This window comes from Delphinapterus leucas, chromosome 1, assembly GCF_059928025.1.
Source record: "Delphinapterus leucas isolate spDelLeu-1000000601 "Yukka" chromosome 1, BTC_Dleu_Yukka2, whole genome shotgun sequence".
Lineage (NCBI taxonomy): Eukaryota > Metazoa > Chordata > Mammalia > Artiodactyla > Monodontidae > Delphinapterus > Delphinapterus leucas.
In genome coordinates this window covers 105,692,490-105,714,210 of record NC_143129.1, presented here as the reverse complement: position 1 = coordinate 105,714,210, position 21,721 = coordinate 105,692,490, and positions in this window count along the sequence as shown.

The following is a 21,721-nucleotide window of genomic DNA, read 5'->3' as shown; positions in this document are numbered from 1 at the left end:
GTTAGGGCTTCAATGTGGAAAAGCTTCACCAGTGTCCATTACAAGATGGGAGCTAGTCTCCTTGCTAGCATTTTCCTCCTCTGGGACATTCTCAACAGTGTTATTTGTGGCCAGAATATTTGGTGAAACCATTGTTAAGGGTAGTTTTATTTTTTTTAATACCTTGGCTTTCCATGGGACTCCTACATGATTCCAGTGAGACCCGGGCCAGTACTAATTGATGTGATAAATTCCCAGTGGCGTTAGCTATATTGTATCCTCCTGTCCCTGCTGACATTCAGATTCTTTTACTGAGACAACCTAGGTTTGTCCAGCACCTCTCCATTTGGAATGAGTTCTTTCTCAAAAAGCTCATTGGTCCCTCTTACAAAGAGGTATCTGGCAGGTCCATGCTACCAGTTCACCAGACACACTACATGCTGGTATGATGCTAGGTAGGGGTCGACTACAAAGCGGTTGGAACATCTATTGCTTGTCAAAGGCCCAAGGACTTTTGAGTCATTTTCAGAGAGGACTCTTCCTCAGGAGCAGCCCTGGGATGGTTCCTTCAGGCCCTTCCCCCGGGCTCTCCCCATCACTAAGGTGGATTGTGGACACAGATCTGGATCTTCTCAATGTGAATATATTCATTTCTCTCTGAAAAGATGGACCAGTGGCCTCCTGAGTCATCCTGAATGCTTGACATATTGGCCTTCCTGATCCCTTGTTCACAGCTGAACTCTAGGCAGAGTTAGTTCTAGGGCCTTCCCAAACTTGCAGGTTCATCCCTGTTTTAGGCTTTAGGGCTCAGCCTGCTCTTATTGTTGAGTGAGGAGAGAGCCTTCATTCAGGTACCCAAGAGGCTCTACATCATGCCATATCCATCCTATAACCACATGTATTCCACATGTGAAACAAGTCCCCACCTTGCCGTTCTGGTCCACAAGTGAACTAGCAAGTGTGAACCGGTCTTAGAGACTGATGTCTACTCCCTTCTCCCACTGCAAGGCTCTCTGCGCACTGTCTGCTCCCACATGCCTCCTCTCCCATATGCTAGAAACTCCTGACAGGCCCTGCATGACTCCCTCTGGAACTTTTGCCCCCCCTGCTGCTCAGTTTGCACAGACCCATTGCCACCCCCTCGGGACGGTGCCTAGTTTCTAGTTCTCAGCCCCAATATCTAGTCTGTCCTCTGCCCACTGAGCTTAGAATACAGATTCCAACAGAGTCCCTCAGATTCCAACCTGGGGGCTGGAGAATCAATCTCAGCTGATGAAGTCCTGGGGTATCTCAGAGAAGCCAGACCTAGAGGAGAGATCACACAAACCACTGGGTCACACTCACGTGGCAAACAGATACTTTTTCATCCATCTTAATAATATTTGTGTCAATCTTGAAATTTCGTAAGTCTCACACAAAACCCCAATTTCCAGTTTTTCTGAGAAATGAGAAGCTCTCACAGTATTGGCTCAAATTTCCTCATGGTGACAATCAATAGGGGCTGTGCAGTGGCTGCCCCAAGGACACGCATCCCCCAGTACATGACAGTATTCAGTGTTCCCGGTGACACAAAGATGATTTAATATTACCCTGGCACTGATGATTTTCTAGTAGTAGAGAACAATTTCTCCATGTCCCTGTCACTATCGAAAGTAAGAAAATGAAAAAAAGATAGAGAAGTTCATATATTTGAAGAAATATACAAGACAGACTACTGTGGCTATGTGTGTATATAGGTACATGTGTAAGGGAAGAATAGTCTTACATGTTGAATAAGTAAAATGTATAATTGTCGATATTTCTAATACACTGTCCATGTGACCCATTTACAGTGTTCTTGATTCAGCCCCTCACCTGAAAGATTGATGGGGCACTTGCCACCAAGTCTGGCTCTAGAAATACTTCAAATAAATAGCTACTATACATTATGACTTAAGAACTGATGGAAGTTGGCCTTATTCAGCAAGAATCTCCTGAACAGCTGGGTCATGACTTACCCTCACTTCCTCAGCACCAATGACATAGATGCAATGGCCACTATTAGCATGTTTGAACTTATTCAACCAACATATACTAAGCTACTCTATGTGCTTGGCACAGAACTGTGCACTTTACGTAATTATATTTACTATCATTCACAGAGGACCTACTGTGTACAGCACCAATCCATTTCCAGATATTCTATTATTTTTAATCCTCCAAGGCAGTGATTATCTCCATCTTAGAGTCAGGAAGCTTATAGTTCAGGAAGCTACACAAGTGGCCTATAGACCCACCTTGAAAATGGTGTACCAAAGCTCAAACCCAGGCCGGTCTAAGTTTAAATGTCATTATCTTTCAGGAGAATGGTGTACTATTTGCTTAGATTGCTAAGTCTCTCTACATTGCTCAAAGATGAATATTTTACACCTTGTACAGAACAGATAGCTTAGTATGAATCTGAGCACCATTTCCCCTTACATAACCCAGAAGAGACTCCCCTATAGACAGGAGCAATTGACTCACCCACCAGGACCCAGCCTGGTTGTTAAAAAGACTTTATTCTTAATTTCTAAAATAAACTCAGCATGTGACAATACTGGAAAGAAGCTGGGATTTTTTTTAATAATCTGACATCAAACTGCATTCTCCACTGCAGGGTGGCACTTAGCCTTCCATGACGTTATGATTGGCACTTTAGACAAACTTTAACCTCTGCATGTGAATAAATAGCAGCAGAAACCCATATGTAGTCGCACAATGAAAAAAAGTAATAAAGCTGTTCATTACCCTTGACTCTTCTGCTCCCTTGCCCTTGTTTTCCCTCTGCACATGGTCAGAAATTGAATTGATATTGAATTTGCTTCACTTGTGTAATACTATTCATACATGCTTTTGTAATTCACTCACTTCATTCACATTTCACCTTTTGTCATTTCAATCACTTTAAATCTGCTTTGGCCTCTTTCACATTCCATCTACTAAGTTCCTGGGCATGAGGAGGAGATTTATTAACTTTAATTTCTGGGCTTCTGGTTCCAGTAGGAATAATCCCATCAGGAGATGGGTTTAGATATTGACAACACTAGACCTGAAGTAAGGCCTGGAGAGTAGATGGACGCCAGCATCCACAACAGGCACATGTCAGGAAGGGGAACCTGCAGGCCATAGAGATAGTATCACTAAGTGGCTAAATGTACAGGCAATCAGATGGGCAGAGTTCACATCCTGGAGTGCCATTTTCTGCCCTGGGAACTTTTTGCAGGTTCCTTAGCCTCTGCAAGCCTGTTTCCAGAGGCTGCACAATGCATATAACAATATTATCAACCACATAGGATTATTAGGATTAAATGAGAAAAATCTCCATCAAGCACTCAGCTCACAATACGTATGCAATAAATATGAATCATTATTATTATGGTGAAGCTATGAAGATGCAGAGCTAATAAATTTTCTTTTGGAATGGGCTGATGAAAACATTAAAAGGACCTAAAAAACACACTGCTTCAACAATGTAATGAACATAAAACAACAACAAAAATGTCTCATTTAAAGCAATTGTTTATTCAGCCTAATGTTAACAGTTGCATTTAGTGAACAAGCATGGTTGTCCCTCAGTATCATTTTCTAATGTTATAAACACTACGTATTGATAAATTCCTTTCAGTGAATTAATGGAGCAATCCTTTCTTAACTTTCTTAACTTAAACCTTTCTTAACTCTTTGGGGGGCTCTCCATATTTCTGCTCTATAAACTCTGGGATAATAATATTCCTTGGGCCTGCCACCTGCTATGAAAGGGGCATAATTTTTACTACCCTAGTTCTCAAACTTTAGAAACTTGCTGAATGAATCCCAATTTTATAGACTTATCCATAACGTACTCTCCCTTTCTCGTTGCAAGGAAAAGAGTGCTAATTTCTCTATCTTGAATGTAAAGACAACACTGAGTGACCAAAGACACCGATGGAACAAAGCAGATCAAAGCAAAGCAATGTCCTAGGAAAGACATGGATGACTTCCTGGGATCAAAAATGACATCAACATTGAAATGGGTGTGACGACCCAGGAAGTGCTTACAGTAGGAATAACAGACGAGGAGACATTGAGCCTAGACGCAAGTACATTCAGAATTCAGCCTGGTTTAGCTGGGTAGATTAAAAGAATCTGGACTGAAAACTTTAAAGTCATCTGGTTTCTCTAACAAAGATGGAAAGCAAAATAGACTTGATTATTTGGAGACAATCTAAGTCTTTTCCATCTTATGAAACCAGAGTCTGTTACTGTAAGCCTGAGTCTTTAAAGGCAGAAGTGATCTCCTCATTCGTTCAGGATCACCGATGACAATATCTGTGGATAAAGCTACATGAGCCAACTAGACCCAGGGATCCTTTGCCAGCCAGACCCGAGGATATTTCAGGAATCCAGTTAAATAGAGGCCACCCCCTTGGAGTCCTCATATTCTATTTAACAGAATCTTCTTTCTTTATACCCTGTTATAGATGTTTCTTTGGTAGCAAAGGCTTCTAAGGAGTCATGATACTGATCATTTTTGTTTGTTCTCATTGAAGCTATTCCAGCACGTTTATCAACCATAAACTGCCCCTCTCTGGCCCTTTTCCCGGTCAGTTATAGCTTTGGAAGTGTAGTGACCAGAACATGTTTTTCCTCAAGGGTAACATTATACTTTCTATTTTCATTCTAATACACTTCTTGGTGATGCCAAGAACACTCTGGCCTTTTTTTCTGCAGCTACATACAGAGTCTTCAAGACCTGAGGCTCCATGGTCCCTTAGAAGCAATTCAATCCAGCCACTATTTATTGAACTCTTAGAGAGGACACAAAAGAAGGAAAAGGCTCAGTTTTATCCTCAAGTAGCTACAATCTTCCTGAAGACATAAATTGATGAATACCTTAAATAATAAACAATGCAATATATTGCTAATTATCACAGATTAGATTACAAATATAGAAATTCAAAAAAATCTCAGTACTATTATTTTAAAGCAAATATATTGCTAGGTTATAGGAATGATAATGTATAATTATTCAATAAATGGGATATAATAAAATAAATTAGGTGATTATCTCTTCTAATAGTTGGGGTACAGTGGTAAAATATTTGACCAGGATCTTATCGTTATTACACATTCTGAAGGGACATTCAGACAAAGACAGACTGATTAATATTAGCTAGAACTTTTGCATGCCTAGCCCTGGAGAGTTAAGGCTATCTCACATGTGAGCCAGAAGAATTTCTTTTACATCGTTAGCCTAAGGCCCAAGCCAGAGATGACAAATACTGAGCATGTGTATTCCTCTGCCTCCTAAAATAAATACTAGATCACAGCCTTTTTCGCAGTGAATTTTTCTCAGTTCAGTCCTCCTAGTGGCCATCACCACCAATCAGAAATTAGCATTGAAAACTGATACCGGTTTGTCAGCCTTACCTCAGGTCCCAGCATGTGTTAACTCATATCACAGCCTGGATACAGGGTAAAGCCTCCATCATGTCCTAATAAATTCTTAGGATGCCTTCCATCTTTATGACTCTAACGAGCTCAAATCAGTAATAATTACAGACACTTAATTATGGAAAATCTTCATTTCCAAATAGAAGTGGAAGACATGAGTATAGTCTCAGTCCAATGTGCCAGCTGAGACAAGAAATACATGATGTACTCTGATGATGGGAAAGCTGTTTACTCAAGTAATGATGTATTAAAGGGCACTGTATTAGGGTTCTCTAGAGAAAAGGAAAAAAATAGGATGCATATAGAGCGAGAGAGAGAGATTTATTTTATGAAGTTGACGCCTGTGATTTTGGAGGCCAGCAAGTCCAATAACTGCAGGGTGGGCTGGCAGTCTGCAGACCCAGGGAAAAGTCAGTGCTGTAGTTCAAGTCCTAAGGTCACCTGCTGGCAGAATTCCTTCTCGCTCAAGGGAAGTCAGTCATTGTTCTATTAAGGTTTTTAACTGTCAGATGAGCACCACCCACATTATGGAGGGGAATCTGCTTTACTCAAAGTCCACTGATTTAAATGTTAATCTTGTCAAAAACCACCCTCACAGAACACATCTAGAATATCTGACCAAATATCTGGGAACCATGGCCCAGTCAATTTGACACATAAAATTAACCATCACAGCCACTTATGCTTATTTCTAATTTATAATCTGCAAAATCTGAAATCACTCAGTAGTAAAGCACCTGCACAGCCACAGTGGGTGATTTGGTGATATGTCCTCCCCTCTGGCATTTTTTATTTACCAAAGTTTTCTTTCTGTTAGGTGAGGGAGATCCATACCAAAGAGTGCACAAAATTTAAACTTACAAATGTAACGTCAATATTATCTGAAATTTTACAGGCTATTCTCTGTATCCAAAGACATCCTTTAGTAAATGTCATTTTAAAAATCCCATCATCAAAGTGGTGGTCTCATGTGGTCTTACTGTCAAATGTGGATTCAAAAAAAAAAAAAAAACTCCAAACAGTATGGATGTCAATTTTTTGGCATATCGACTTTTTTGTAAAGTTTTTTCTTTCAAGTATTAACATATAAAAATATTTTTTAGGATAGGATCCAGATCATAAAAAGGACTCCTCCAAATCAATAAGACAAAGAAAACCCAACCGGAAAAAAATGTTAAGATATAAAGAAGGCAACTTTACATAAAATGGCTAATAAACTTACCATGAGACAATTGATCAGTGTTCAGGGAAATTCAAATTAAAACCACAATGAGTAATCATTTCACATTGGAAATACTGTCAGAATTTTTAAATTCTCATAGCATTGAATGTTGGAAAGAATATAGAATAGCAGGAACCCCTGTTTAGAGTAAAACCACATTAGGGAACAATTTAACTATCTTGACCAAGATTGAAGCTACACTTGTCTTCTGACCAAACAATTCTACCTCTAAAAAACTCTCACACATATGCACAAAGAGACATGCTAAAATATTTCTAGCAACACTCTTTATTTGTAGTAGCCAAAATATTCCTTGGAGTAGGAGAATAAATTGTGATATTTCCATACAGTGGGATACTACACAACCCGTTAAATGGACTAGATCCACGTATCAATACACTTTAACCTCAAAAATATTATGTTAAATTTAAAAGGTCCTTGCAGAATATATATATATATATATAAAGATTTTTAACACACACAACTCTATGCATTGTATGCATTACAAGTAGGGAAATAATAAACATTTAATTTACTGGGGAAAGAAGGGAAAAATGAAATTAGGTTAGGGCTTAAAGGGTCTTCAACTAAAATAGGGATTTTTTTTTTTATTTTAAAAAGAGAAGTGAAGTAAATGTGGTAAAATGTTAACATATGCTGAGTCTGGGTAGTGGGTACACATGATTATTCAAATATTCTCCATATCTTTCTAATATTTAAAACATTTTATTTTTATTTTATTTTCCAAATAATTTTTAAGGTATAAAATTTTTCCTCAGCATTCATGTGTTTGTCTATTTTGAATTGCCAAGGCAAATTTTAGCAAATAGAGGTAAATACAGAAAATAATACTTTCTTTGGGAATTTTGCAAATCAAGCCATAAGTCCAGACAGATAAGGCCATTTCTGTCCTTCTCATAGCTGAACAGCAGTAATTTTCTCCTCTTCAGAGCTCTCTTCCCTCCAGAACCAAGGACCTCTTTTTGTGTTTGTTTTAGTTGTTGCAAATTTCTGCCTCTAAATTCATTGTTTTTTTACTGAACCAACAGTGATTATATTTTCTTTACATCCCTATCACAGCTTCCTGCATTACTTCAAGTCCATCAGTATTGGGTGGATACCAAGGCTCAAGGTTTGACTAGATGACCAGTAAGAAAACTTGGATTCCAGCCTTAGAGTTTACCACTTTGTGGATTATTTACTTAGTTATTCATATTCTTGGGTTATGTTTAGGTGCCTCAGTTTTGACAAGCATAATATGGAAATGATGCCATTTCTAACAGGGTTGCTGGGGCATTAAAACTATTTAAAAAAGGAAATTTGTTGTAAAAGCACCAAACAAGCCAATCTCCATCTTATCATTATTTCCTGACTTTGTTCAGTCCATCCCATTGATTCAGTCATTCATTCATTCAATAAACAAGTATTCATTCTGCACCTACAACGTGAAGAAAACTGTTAAGAACTCAGGAACTCTCAAACATGCCAAGTCATTCTTTTTCACACAGTATATAAGCTAAGGGAAAAAACATAAATCCTTCAGTAGAAATGAAAGGTGTTTCATTCAAGAGGACATTTCAAACAACAAAGTAGACCCTAAAACCACATGAAGTTATAGGTGAGCAAAAAATTTTACAGCTAATAGTAAGTGTTGTGCAAAGAACAAAACATGTCAAGAACAATGTTGTCTGATAACATAGTGCCTCATACTGCATTCTTTGACATGGTCATACTTTGTGATTTAATAAACCAATGGAATTCCCCTCCCAAATTTTACATGATGGCCAATTTTTACTTTCCAAATAAAATCACTAAACTAACAGACAACTAAATCCTACCATAGTCTATTACCAAATTTAATTAGAAGGAGTACATAATTTATGTCTTAGGCCATTTGGACTGCTGTAACAAAATACCACAGACTGGGTTGCTAGAAACAACAGAACTTTATTTCTCAAAGCTCTGGAGGCTGGAAGTCTGAGATCAGCATGCCAACATGGTCAGATGAGGATCCTATTCCAGGCTGCAGACTTCTCTTTGCATCCTCACTTGGTGGAAGGAGACTAGGGTGTTTTGTGGGGGGTCTTTTATAAGGGCACTAATCCCAATCATGAGGGCTCCACCCTCATAACCTAACTGCCTCCCAAAGGCCCCACCTACCAAAACATGACCTTTGGGATTAAGATTTCAACATATGAATTTGGGGGGGATGCAAACATTCAGGCAATGGCAATTATAAAATTAAAAACAATCCTTTCAATGGATGAATTGTTTTCTCATTTTGGGAAAGCCTACTATGTTGTCATGGGAATGATGAAGTTTCACTTATATAATAAATATGCCTATCATGTTTCAGGAACTACTTTAGGCATTTGGAGTACATCTGTGAACAAAATAAAGGTTATTACCCTCATTCTATATTATGAAACATAAAGTTCATGATAATTAATTTAGCCTGAAATCAAAATTTTCTTTTCACATTGAACCACAACATTTTCTACTAAAAATAAATACAGACCTCAAATGAGACAAACCTGCTCTATATTTGTAAAACACAAAGCGTCTACTTAAAAGGAAAATGAATTATTCCAACTTAAACAGTAAATTTAAAGCTGAAGACAGCAAACAACATTCAATTGATTGAACATAAAAACTGAAGTTTATTTTTATGATTAAAATCTTGATTGTTTTCACATCCTTTTATCGTTAATATGCATATTTCTGGCTGAGCAGTTTTAATGACTCAATTGTTATTAGTATTTCTATTGAACCTGGGATAGGTCACTTTCTGATGGTCTATCAAAATATATTTTTTCATAATTATTACTATTACTTCATCCTTTGGTCAACTTGGAAACATTTTTTTAGTCATGTCAGTTTTCTAGGTTAATATTATCTGATTATTTTCATATAGATTTCAGTTTTACAAGTAATCTTGAGTCAACTTATACCTTGTCTAAAAATAATTGGATCAGACTTACAAACTGTTAAAATACATCTATCAGAATTTCCTTAGTTTCCCTAAAATTTATGTATTTTCCATTAACTATTGTGTGGTATGAGTTAAGAATACATCTAGATGTTTAGCAACCTTTGAGTTCTCGCCTTACAATTGTCATCAAGAAAGCTTTTCAGAGAGGACAGACAGCAGAAGCAAGAAGAACTACAATCCTGCCGCCTGTGGAACGAAAACCACATTCACAGAAAGGTAGACAAGATGAAAAGGCAGAGGGCTATGTACCAGATGAAGGAACAAGATAAAACCCCAGAAAAACAACTAAATGAAATGGAGATAGGCAATCTTCCAGAAAGAGAATTCAGAATAATGATAGTGAAGATGATCCAGATCCTCAGAAGATGAATAGAGGCAAAGATTGAGAAGATGCAAGAAATGTTTAACAAAGATCTACAAGAATTAAAGAACAAACAAACAGAGATGAACAATACAATAACTGAAATGACAAATACACTAGAAGGAATCAATAGCAGAATAACTGAGGCAGAAGAATGGATAAGTGACCTGGAAGACAGAATGGTGAAATTCACTGCCATGGAACAGAATAAAGAAAAAAGAATGAAAAGAAATTAACACAGCCTAAGAGACCTCTGGGACAACATTAAATGCACCAACATTCGCTTTATAGGGGTCCCAGAAGGAGAAGAGAGAAATGACTCAAGAAAATATTTGAAGAGATTATACCTGAAAATTTCCCTAACATGGGAAAGGAAATAGCCACCCAAGTCCAGGAAGCACAGAGAGGCCCATACAGTATAAACCCAAGGAGAACCACACTGAGACACATAGTAATCAAATTGGCAAAAATTAAAGGCAAAGAAAAATTGCTGAAAACAGCAAGGAAAAAACAACAAATAACATACAAGGGAACTCCCATAAGGTTAACAGCTGATTTCTCAGCAGAAACTCTACAGGCCAGAAGAGAGTGGCATGACATACTTAAAGTGATGAAAGGGAAGAACCTACAACCAAGATTACTCTACCTGGCAATGATCTCATTCAGGTTCAATGGAGAAATCAAAAGCTTTACAGACAAGCAAAAGCTAAGAGAATTCAGCACCACCAAACCAGCTCTACAACAACGGCTAAATGAACTTCTCTAAGTGGGAAACACAATAGAAGAAAAGGACCTACAAAAACAAATCCAAAACAATTAGAAAATGGTCATAGGAACATACATATTGATAATTACCTAAAATGTGAAAGGATTAAATGCTCCAACCAAAAGGCACAGGCTTGCTGAATGGATACAAAAACAAGACCCATATATATGCTGCCTACAAGAGACCCACTTCAGACCTAGGGACACATACAGACTGAAAGTAAGGGGATGGAAAAAGATATTCCATGCAAACGGAAATCAAAAGAAAGCTGGAGGGCTTCCCTGGTGGTGCAGTGGCTGAGAGTCCGCCTGCCGATGCAGGAGACACAGGTTCATGCTCCGGACCGGGAAGATCCCACATGGGGTGGAGTGGCTGGGCCCATGAGCCATGGTCACTGAGCCTGCACATCCAGAGCCTGTGCCCTGCAATGGGAGAGGCCACAACAGTGAGAGGCCCGCGTACCGCAAAAAAAAAAAAAAAAAAAAAAAAAAAGAAAGAAAGCTGGAATAGCAATACTCATATCAGATAAAATAGACTTTAAAATAAAGAATGTTAAAAGAGACAAGGACAGACACTACATAACGATCAAGGAATCAATCCAAGAAGAAGATATAACAATTATAAATATATATGCACCCAACATAGGAGCACCTCAATACATAAGGCTAACAGCTCTAAAAGAGGAAATCGACAGTAACACAATAATAGTGGGGGACTTTAACACCTCACTTACACCAGTGGACAGATCATCCAAACAGAAAGTTAATAAAGAAATACAAGCTTTAAATGACACAAAAGACCAGATAGATTTAATTGATATTTGTAGGACATTCCATCCAAAAACAGAAGATTATACTTTCTTCTCAAGTATGCATGGAACATTCTCAAGGATAGATCATATCTTGGGTCACAAATCAAGCCTCAGTAAATTTAAGAAAATTGAAATCATATCAATCATCTTTTCTGACCACAATGCTATGAGATTAGAAATCAATTACAGGGGAAAAAAAACATAAAAAGCACAAACACATGGAGGTTAGACAATATGTTACTAAATAACCAAGAGATCACTGAAGAAATCAAAAAATACCTAGAGACAAATGACAAAGAAAACACGATGATCCAAGACCTATGGGATGCAGCAGAAGCAGTTCTAAGAGGGAAGTTTATAGCTACACAAGCCTACCTCAAGAAACAAGAAAAATCTCAAATGAACAATCTAACATTACACCTAAAGGAATTAGAGAAAGAACAAACCAAACCCAAAGTTAGCAGAAGGAAAGAAATCATAAAGACCAGAGGAGAAATAAATGAGATAGAAATAAAGAAAACAATAGCAAAGATCAATAAAACTAAAAGTTGGTTCTTTGAGAAGATAAACAAAATTGATAAGCCATTAGCCAGACTGATCAAGAAAAAGAGAGAGAGGACTCAAATCAATAAAATTAGGAATGAAAAAGGAGAAGTTACAACAGACACTGCAGAAATACATAGCATCTTAAGAGACTACTACAAGCAACTTGTATGCCAATAAAATGGACAATCTGGAAGAAATGGACAAATTCTTAGAAAGGTATAACCTTCCAAAACTGAACCAGGAAGAAATAGAAAATATGAACAGGCAAATCACAAGTAATGAAATTGAAACTGTGATTGATTAAAAATCTTCCAACAAACAAAAATCCAGGACCAGGTGACTTCACAGGCGAATTCTTTCAAACATTTACAGAAGAGCTAACACCCATCCTTCTCAAACTCTTCCAAAAAATTGCAGAGGAAGAAAAACTCCAAAACTCATTATATGAGGCCGCCATCACCCTGAAACCAAAACCAGACAAAGATACTACAAAACAAGAAAATTCCAGACCAATATCCCTCATGAATATAAATGCAAAAATTCTCAACAAAATACTAGCAAACAGAATCCAACAGCACATTAAAAGGATCATACAACATGATCAAGTGGGATTTATCCCAGGGATGCAAGGATCCTTCAATATATGCAAATCAATCCATGTGATAAACCATATTAACAAACTGAAGAATAAAACCCATATGATCATCTCAATAGATGCAGAAAAAGCTTTTGACAAAATTCAACACAAAAACTCTTCAGAAAGTGGGCATAGAGGGAACCTACCTCAACATAATGAAGGCCATATATGGCAAACCCACAGCAAACATCATTCTCAATGGTGAAAAACTGAAAGCATTTCCTCTAAGATCAGGAACAAGACAAGGATGTCCACTCTTGGCACTATTATTCAACATAGTTTTGGAAGTCCTAGCCATGGCAATCAGAGAAGAAAAAGAAATAAAAGGAATACCAATTGGAAAAGAAGATGTAAAACTGTCACTGTTTGCAGATGACATGATACTATACATAGAGAATCCTAAAGATGCCACCAGAAAAGTACTAGAGCTAAGCAATGAATCTGATAAAGTTGCAGGATACAAAATTAATGCACAGATATCTCTTGCATTCCTTTACACTAATGATGAAAAATCTGAAAGAGAAATTAAGAAAACACTCATTTACCACTGTAACAAAAAGAATAAAATACCTAGGAATAAACTTACCTAGGGAGACAAAAGACCTGTATGCAGAAAACTATAAGACACTGATAAAGAAATTAAAGATGATACCAACAGATGGAGAGATATACCATGTTCTTGGATTGGAAGAATCAGTATTGTGAAAATGACTATGCTACCCAAAGCAATCTACAGATTCAATGCAATCCCTATCAAATTACCAATGGCATTTTTTACAGAACTAGAACAAAATATCTTAAAATTTTTATGAGGACACAAAAGACCCCGAATAGCCAAAACAGTCTTGAGGGAAAAAAACAGAGCTGGAGGAATCAGACTCCCTGACTTCAGACTATACTACAAAGCTACAGTAATCAAGACAATATGGTACGGGCACAAAAACAGAAATATAGATCAATGCAACAGGATAGAAAGCCCAGAGATAAACCCACACACCTATGGTCAACTAATCTATGATGAAGGAGGCAAGGATATACAATGGAGAAAAGACAGTCTCTTCAATAAGTCATGCTGGGAAAACTGGAAAGCTACATGTAAAAGAAAGAAATTAGAACACTCCCTAACACCATACACAAAAATAAACTCAAAATGGATTAGAGACCTAAATGTAAGACTGGGCACTATAAAACTCTTAGAGGAAAACAGAGAGAGAACACTCTGTGACATAAATCACAGCAAGATTGTTTTCGATCCATCTCCTAGAGTAATGGAAATAAAAACAAACATAAACAAATGAGACCTAATGAAACTTAAAAGCTTTTGCACAGCAAAGGAATCCATAAACAAGACAAAAAGACAACCCTCAGAATGGGAGAAAATATTTGCAAATGAATCAATGGACAAAGGATTAATCTCCAAAATATATAAAAAGCTAGTGCAGCTCAATATTAAAAAAAGAAACAACCCAATCCAAAAATGGGTAGAAGACCTAAACAGACATTTCTCCAAAGAAGATATACAAATGGCCAAGAGGCACATGAAAAGATACTCAACATCACTAATTGTTAGAGAAAGGCAAATCAAAACTATCATGAGGTATTACCTCACACCGGTTAGAATGGGTATCATCAGAAAATCTACAAACAACAAATGCTGGAGAGGGTGTGGAGAAAAGGGAACCCTCTTTCACTGTTGGTGGGAATGTAAATTAATACAGCCACTATGGAGAATAGTATGAAGGTTCCTTAAAAAACTAAAAATAGAATTACCATATGACCCAGCAATCCCACTACTGGGCATATACCCAAAGAAAACCATAACTCAAAAGACACATGCACCCCAATGTTCATTGCAGCACTATTTACAATAGCCAGGTCATAGAAGCAACCTAAATGCCCATTGACAGACGAATGAATAAAGAAGATGTGGTACATATATACAATGGAATATTACTCAGCCATAAAAAGGAGTGAAATTGGGTCATTTGTAGAGATGTGGATGCATCTAGAGACGGTCATACAGAGTGAAGTAAGTCAGAAAGAGAAAAACAAATATCATATATTAACGCATATATTTGGAACCTAGAAAATGGTACCGATGAACTGGTTTGCAGGGCAGAAATAGAGACACAGATGTAGAGTACAAAAGTATGGACACCAAGGGGGGAAAGTGGCGGGGGTTGGGGGGGGTGTGATGAATTGGGCGATTGGGATTGACATGTATACATTCATGTGTATAAAATGGATGATTAATAAGAACCTGCTGTATAAAAAAATAAATAAAATTAAGTTAAAAAAATAAAGCTTTTCTCTATCTGTGCTTTATTTAAAGGAGATATCTCCATTTCTCTAGTGCAATTTTTAATACTTTTACTTTAGGCTTAAACCGAGATACATAAATGCCTAAGACAGCCAGAAAGGTGAGAGAAATGAACTGCTCATGAACTTAGTCTATAAGATAGTAGGAAATTATAGGGGCTACAGCAGAACTGGAATACATATTCCTTCTAAAGATATTTAAATATGTACGATTTTTCTGTGTGTGACCAAATCAAACACATCTGCAGATATCGCCTGCAGGTCTGCAGTTTGCTGACTGCTTGCCTAGATTACTATCATATTCTTGACGTACATTAGCTTGACATAAATCCTCAGGTTCTAATTACTGTTACAGAAACTGAGTACTATTAAATAACCCGTAAAGGTATATTTTATTGTTCTACTACTATGCTAGCTACTATGATTAATCAAAAGAAATATAAGGTGTGGCTTCCTCCCCTATGGAATAAGAGAAAGGAGCAATTATTTGGCACCTGCTATGTGCAAAGCATTATGTAAATAAAAAAGAAATAGTATTTCTTTTAATTGTCACAACTTAATAACAATTAGCTGTTATTTGTTTTATTCATTCATTCAACAAATATTTATTAAGTGCATCCACATACTTAGTACTTTGCTAAAGAGTAAAATTTTAAAGATGAAGGAAATGAAAGGCCGAAAGGTTAGGGAATTTGCTCAAAGCCCAGGATTCAACCTCAAGCCTTTCTGAGCCCATGGTCTTTTCCCCAAAGGAAAGTACAGAGGAAGAGTATGAGCTTGGAGTGAATCTGACATGATTTTGAATTCTACCCTAGCACTTCAGAGCAACATCTCTTTCTTTCTGTGTTGCACTTCTTACTGTCTCTCTCAGAGTATTGTGGCTTTTGGATGGATAGAGAAAACTTTCCAAGCTGAATCCTACCTGAAATTGTTTTCTCATTGTGCAAAAGTCATTGATTCTGTGATACTTCCTGTGTAACCATATCAAAGAACTCCTTGCCTTATGGAGACTAAGGTTTTGCTATTTAACTATTTCTAGCATACATGGATTAAGCTGTTAAATCTGTAACCTTACCATTCCTCTCCTATTTGCATATATATGTATAGATAGATATACATATATCTGTTGTTATCAGTAATGAGCTGGCCATTGTTCAACATGAATAAATAGTTTTGGTTTTGAGGTTATTATTTCATGACTAATATAATAGAGTCAGCTGTTTTTAATTGAGATGTTGGTATATTTTGGAGTACACTAACTATTAACCATCAATCAAACTGTTCATTTCTACCTTGTACTGGCAGGAGCTTAACTAAAGACCAGGCGTTCTTTTAAGGACAGAGGCTAGAACTCCTTTCACTTATTTTAATCCCTCACAGCACAGGGAGAGGAGTTGATGAATGAGCAAGTGCGGGTGTAGATAAAAAGGCTAGTCCTTCTCCACATGGTCTCTAAATTTGAACAAGTCATTTTTTAAGGGAAGCCCATATCTCAGGGATTCGTTTTCTCTCCTGTTTGACAAATATCAAATGTCTCAGGACATGATGCCGTGCCCTGGCATTCAGTCAAGGTTTGATGGATGGGGAGAGGTGAGTATATGTTTGGAATAGGAACACTTGTAATTGAATGTTATGTTACTGTTAGTCAAGTTCTGTGGCTTAAGCATTAAAGCAACTAAATAAAAATCTTAATACCAAAGTGTCACTTTAGGAAATTATCTAAAAACTTTTTCTGGGAGAAAGGAGGATACATTGCTATTTCACCCACCAGGGGAATTTGGTAACACTTGCACTTCAATTTTTATCAGTCATTATTTTCTTGATCATACTTATATTTCTTAATGTAGCATCCAGTTTATATCCTCAAGGGTGCATTTAATCTGGTTTATATTGAGCTAATTGGCAATTTTACTCGTGTTGACCTTATTTCTCATCTGCAACTGCTATTTGCAACTATCTCTTTGAACGCTAAGCTCTTTGGATAGTGACCCCGATTTTGTCTATTAGCCTTTCACGTAGAGAAGAATCGACATTACTGCATTGGGAAAAGTATAACTGCCCTCTGCCCATAGTCATTCCTGTGGGCCTCATACAATGCACTTGATTCATTTTTTGTTCTGGCTTTGCCTCTCCAGAGTGAACCAATAAAAGCTGATTTGCCCTGAGCTAATTGAGCACTAACACTGCTGGAACCTTCACATCTTCAATTTCATTTAGCTTTGGCCCCATAGTAGGCTTTAAGTCTTTTCTTCCTATATGTGTACTACAGCCATACTGATGTACATAGCTTCTTCCAAAACTCACTAAGCAATTTCCCAAGATAATAACTAACGTTATTAAGTTCTTGTCATTTCATCTTCACAACAACCCCAAGAAGTAGGTATTCTTCTTCTTCTTATACCATGTTCTTAACCACTGCTGTGCTTGCAGGGCCGCTGTCTCAAGCCAGCATGCCTTCACATACTTTTCTTCTGTTCTTCAGTCGGTACTGCACTTATTCCTCCTCCACAGCCTTGCAAGCTTCTACTTAACCTTTAAGACCCATTTCAGATGCTTTGTGAACTCTTTGAATCCACCGCAAAGATTCGATCATTACTTTTTTTGTGCTGGAACTATACTACCAACCACAAAATTTTAGTATTGCTCATCTCACACTTCACTGTTTTCTTTACATATCTGCTTCCCTTGCCAAACGATAATGACTTTGAGAGCAGGAACTTGGATTGTTTACCTTTAAATCCTTGTCTTATATGCCCAATAACTGGCATATCTCAGGGTTACTTTCTATCCACTGCATTGCTTCTCGAATATGAATCATAATTTCCTATTTCTTTGTATGTCTAGTCATTTCTTTATTGAATACTGGACATTGTTGCTAATACATTGCAGAGACTCTCTTCTGTCATCTTCTTAGGATGAGTATAAATTCTTGTGTCACCAGACAGTTCAGTTGCTGGCTGGTCCCTGTGTACTGGAGTGATTGGGTTTTATGTTTTGTTATCGAGATCTATGCAAAGTTTAATGTGTTTCCCAAATGTATCAATATCAAAACTCTGTCTTCTATGCAGATCTGTTGGATTTAATCTTTAGGCTTTGTTAGGGAGGGTTTAGGGTGGGCCTTACTTTAGGTTGTGGCCCTTAGCCCTAAGGTCTGTCCTTTCCTGTGTCTCAGCATCATGTGAAAGTGTTATCAAGGTGTTGTTAAGATGATTTTTCCACTCTGGTGGGCCAGAATTTCAATGTTCCCTGGCACTGTTCTTCCCACAGATGCCCGTCATCTAGTGTCCCTGCTCTACTCTCTAAATGAATCTTAAGTTGTTAAGTAGTTTCACCCTACACATCTATAGCCCAATCCTCAGCCACAAATTCATAGGGGACACCACACAGAGAATTCTGGAGCCTCCTCTGCATAGTTCCCTAACTTTGATGCCTCATTCTGCATAATCCAGCCACTTAAGTTGACTCAAACTTTGATCTCAAACTCTTTAGCTCAGTGACTTGCCACCACAATTTTTTCAGATACCAGCTCTCTGCACCATTATCAGAAAATTGTCTGGACAATGGTGAGTTTCATCTCTTATTTCCTTTGTCCTCCAGGATTACAGTGTTGTGCCTGCTGTTATCCAATGCCTGGAAATAGTTGCCTCATATGTTCTTTCAGTTTTATAGTTGATGACGGCAGAAGAAGTAGTCTGGGATCTGTTATAACAACACAGTTATAACTGTGCACAGTAGAGGCAGAAATCTACTCTCTTCTTTATATCCCCAGCACTTCCCACAGTTGACCCTTGAAACACGTGGAGGTTAGTGGTGTCCACCCTCCACATATTTGAAAATCTTCGTATAACTTTATGGTTTTCCTTCTGTTATCTGTGGTTCCACCTCCAGGATACAACCAACTGTGGATTGTATAGTACTATATTACGTATATTGAAAAAAATCCACATATAAGTGGGCCTACACCGTTCAAACCCCTGTTGTTCAAGGGTCAACTCTATCCAGCAAATAGTTAGTCTCTAACACCAATAAATCTTTATTTAACAAAATATTGACAGACTGATACTTTTCAATGAGTTATACTAATCCAGTTAAGTAATATTTTTATTATCCTATGAGATCTCCAAAATAGATTTTATTCTGATATAAAATTAATTTACTAAAATTAATAGGGGATGAGGAGAGAATTTTCTCTGGGGGTTTTCAGTTGCTTCCATTTATTTATAACTAACACAACTTTCTAGTCCTTTGATGATAAATAGATAAATACTCAGGCAAATTATAGTGAAAATCTAGGTTAACAGGAGTGCCTCAGAGAATGGAATTTTCTATTAATGTAATTTTCCCACCTTGTGAGGGTTAACAGAAAATCCTTCTGTTTTGTTACTTATTATTGAAAATGTCTATGAAATAAAGCAATTCACTTTCCTTTAGACGATGCAGCCTTTTAACATACAGCAAATTTGAGACAGATCTTCCTTCAGTGCCTTTGAATGCCAATCCATGCTGTCCAGTCTAGACCTGGAACAAGTTCACAGAAGGAAGAAAATATCTAGGCAGCTCCCCTAAATTATGACTTCACCAAATTCTGATCATACACAACATAGGCCCTTTCGGAAAATGAATAACACTCTCCTACCAGGTTCAAGTGTGATTCCAGAGACAAATGAATATCCTCTCACAACATCTTTTATAAACAAGATACAGTCTCCAACCCCAGATTTTGTAGAACAAATTGAATGAACACACAGTTCCTTTCCCTGTTTCTAGCTAAGATCAGAGGAAAAGCAATATCCCAGTTCTCTGAGATTCTTGAACTGTCTCGTGATGCAAAGCTGCAACTGGAGGAATCCTGGACCAGCTCCTGAGAAGTGTCCCCATGGTGCTGCACTTTGTCTCTTTTCATTTACAGCCCTCACAAGCAAGGGAGCCAACCAATCACTTTGCTGGCTGAAGGACAAACCTTGTTCCCTTTCCTTTTTTATTTATTTATTTTAAAATTTATCTTACTTGAGATTTATTTGACTCCTTGAATTTGTGAATTGTATCTTTCAACACTTCTGAAAAATCTATCATTATTCTCTTCAGATATGGCCTCTGTTACATTTTATTTTTCTCACATTCTATTCTCCATGATTCTTTATCTTTCTTTTATGTTTTCCATCTGTTTATATTTCCTGGATGCAGTCTGGATATTTCTTCTGATCTACATTCCAACTTATTAATTCTCTCTTTAGCTAATACAAGCTGCTATCAAATGCATCCACTGGGTGTTTGTATTCACTGCAGTGTTACTCAAAGTGTAATTTTCAGAGAAGCAGCACTGGTATCATCTGGGAGCTTGTTAGATATGACAGTTCTTGGGCCAGACTTCAAACCAACTAAGTCAGAATCTATGAGAGTAGGGTCCAGGAAACTGTTTTGACATGTAACCCAGTGAATTTTTATACATGTTAAACTATAATATGCAGCCATTTATAATATTTTTTTAATTTTATAAATTCTATTTGATTGATTTTAAAATGTGGTTGGTAATTCCTTGTTTTCTGTTTCCTGGAACATTTCTTTAAATTTGTCTTTTATTTCTTTTTATTTTTTAATAAATTTATTTTTATTTATTTATTTTTGGCTGCATTGGGTCTTCATTGCTGCGTGCAGGCTTTCTCTAGTTGTGACGAGTGGGGGCTACTCTTCATTGTGGTGCACCACGCGGGCACAGCAGTTGTGGTGCACAGGCTTAGTTGCTCCGTGGCATGTGTGATGTTCCCGGACCAGGGCTCGAACCTCTGTCCCCTGCATTGGCCCTTGACCACTGCACCACCATAGAAGTCCCTGTCTTTTACTTCCTTAAACATAATAACCATATTAGTTTTCTATTCTAATACTTGAAGTCTCTGAGGACCTGTTTCTGCATTATGCTTTTTCCATGGGTTTCATGCACAGTGCCATATTTCCTCCTGAACTTAATGTTTTTTTGTAAAATGCTCATTTTTCTTTCAAAATTGTTTCTGGGATGAAGGTGCACTCCCCCGGAGATAATCGGCATTTTTGGTGTGACATTTGTAAGGGTACGTTAGACTTACAGAGTGTTTAGATTTACAGAACCACTTGTGTGGGCTACCAATACATTTGAGAGCTAGCTAGTGGTTAAAACTTCTCAGAAGCAATTTTTTTTTTTCTCCTGATCTGATTAGTTGGATGACATGTTTCCATTCAGTCCCCAGGGGCTGGAGGAAGGTGGAATTACTTCTGATTACCGTGAAGATCTAGCTCTTAGAGTCCCTTTATGTAGTTATGCTCTTTAATTAGACTCCCCACCTTGTATGAGCCTAAGGCTTATTCTGCTATTGCCCAAGCTCAGGCGCCCACATAGTTCAAAGCTCAAAGTCACCACTTTCAGCAAATGACCTCAAAGCAGCAACAGTGTTTAATTTTATTTATATTTTAGTCTGATAATTTATACCATTTTATCAGTACTTCCATGTATTTAAGGTCACATATGTATGATACACACACACACACACACACAATGGTATGCCGGAGCTGACTTCTGCTCTCAAGATTGAATTCTTAACATCTCTTAAAATCTCTTCCCAGGTATGCATTCAGTGACATCACGTTGGTACTCTGAATGTGG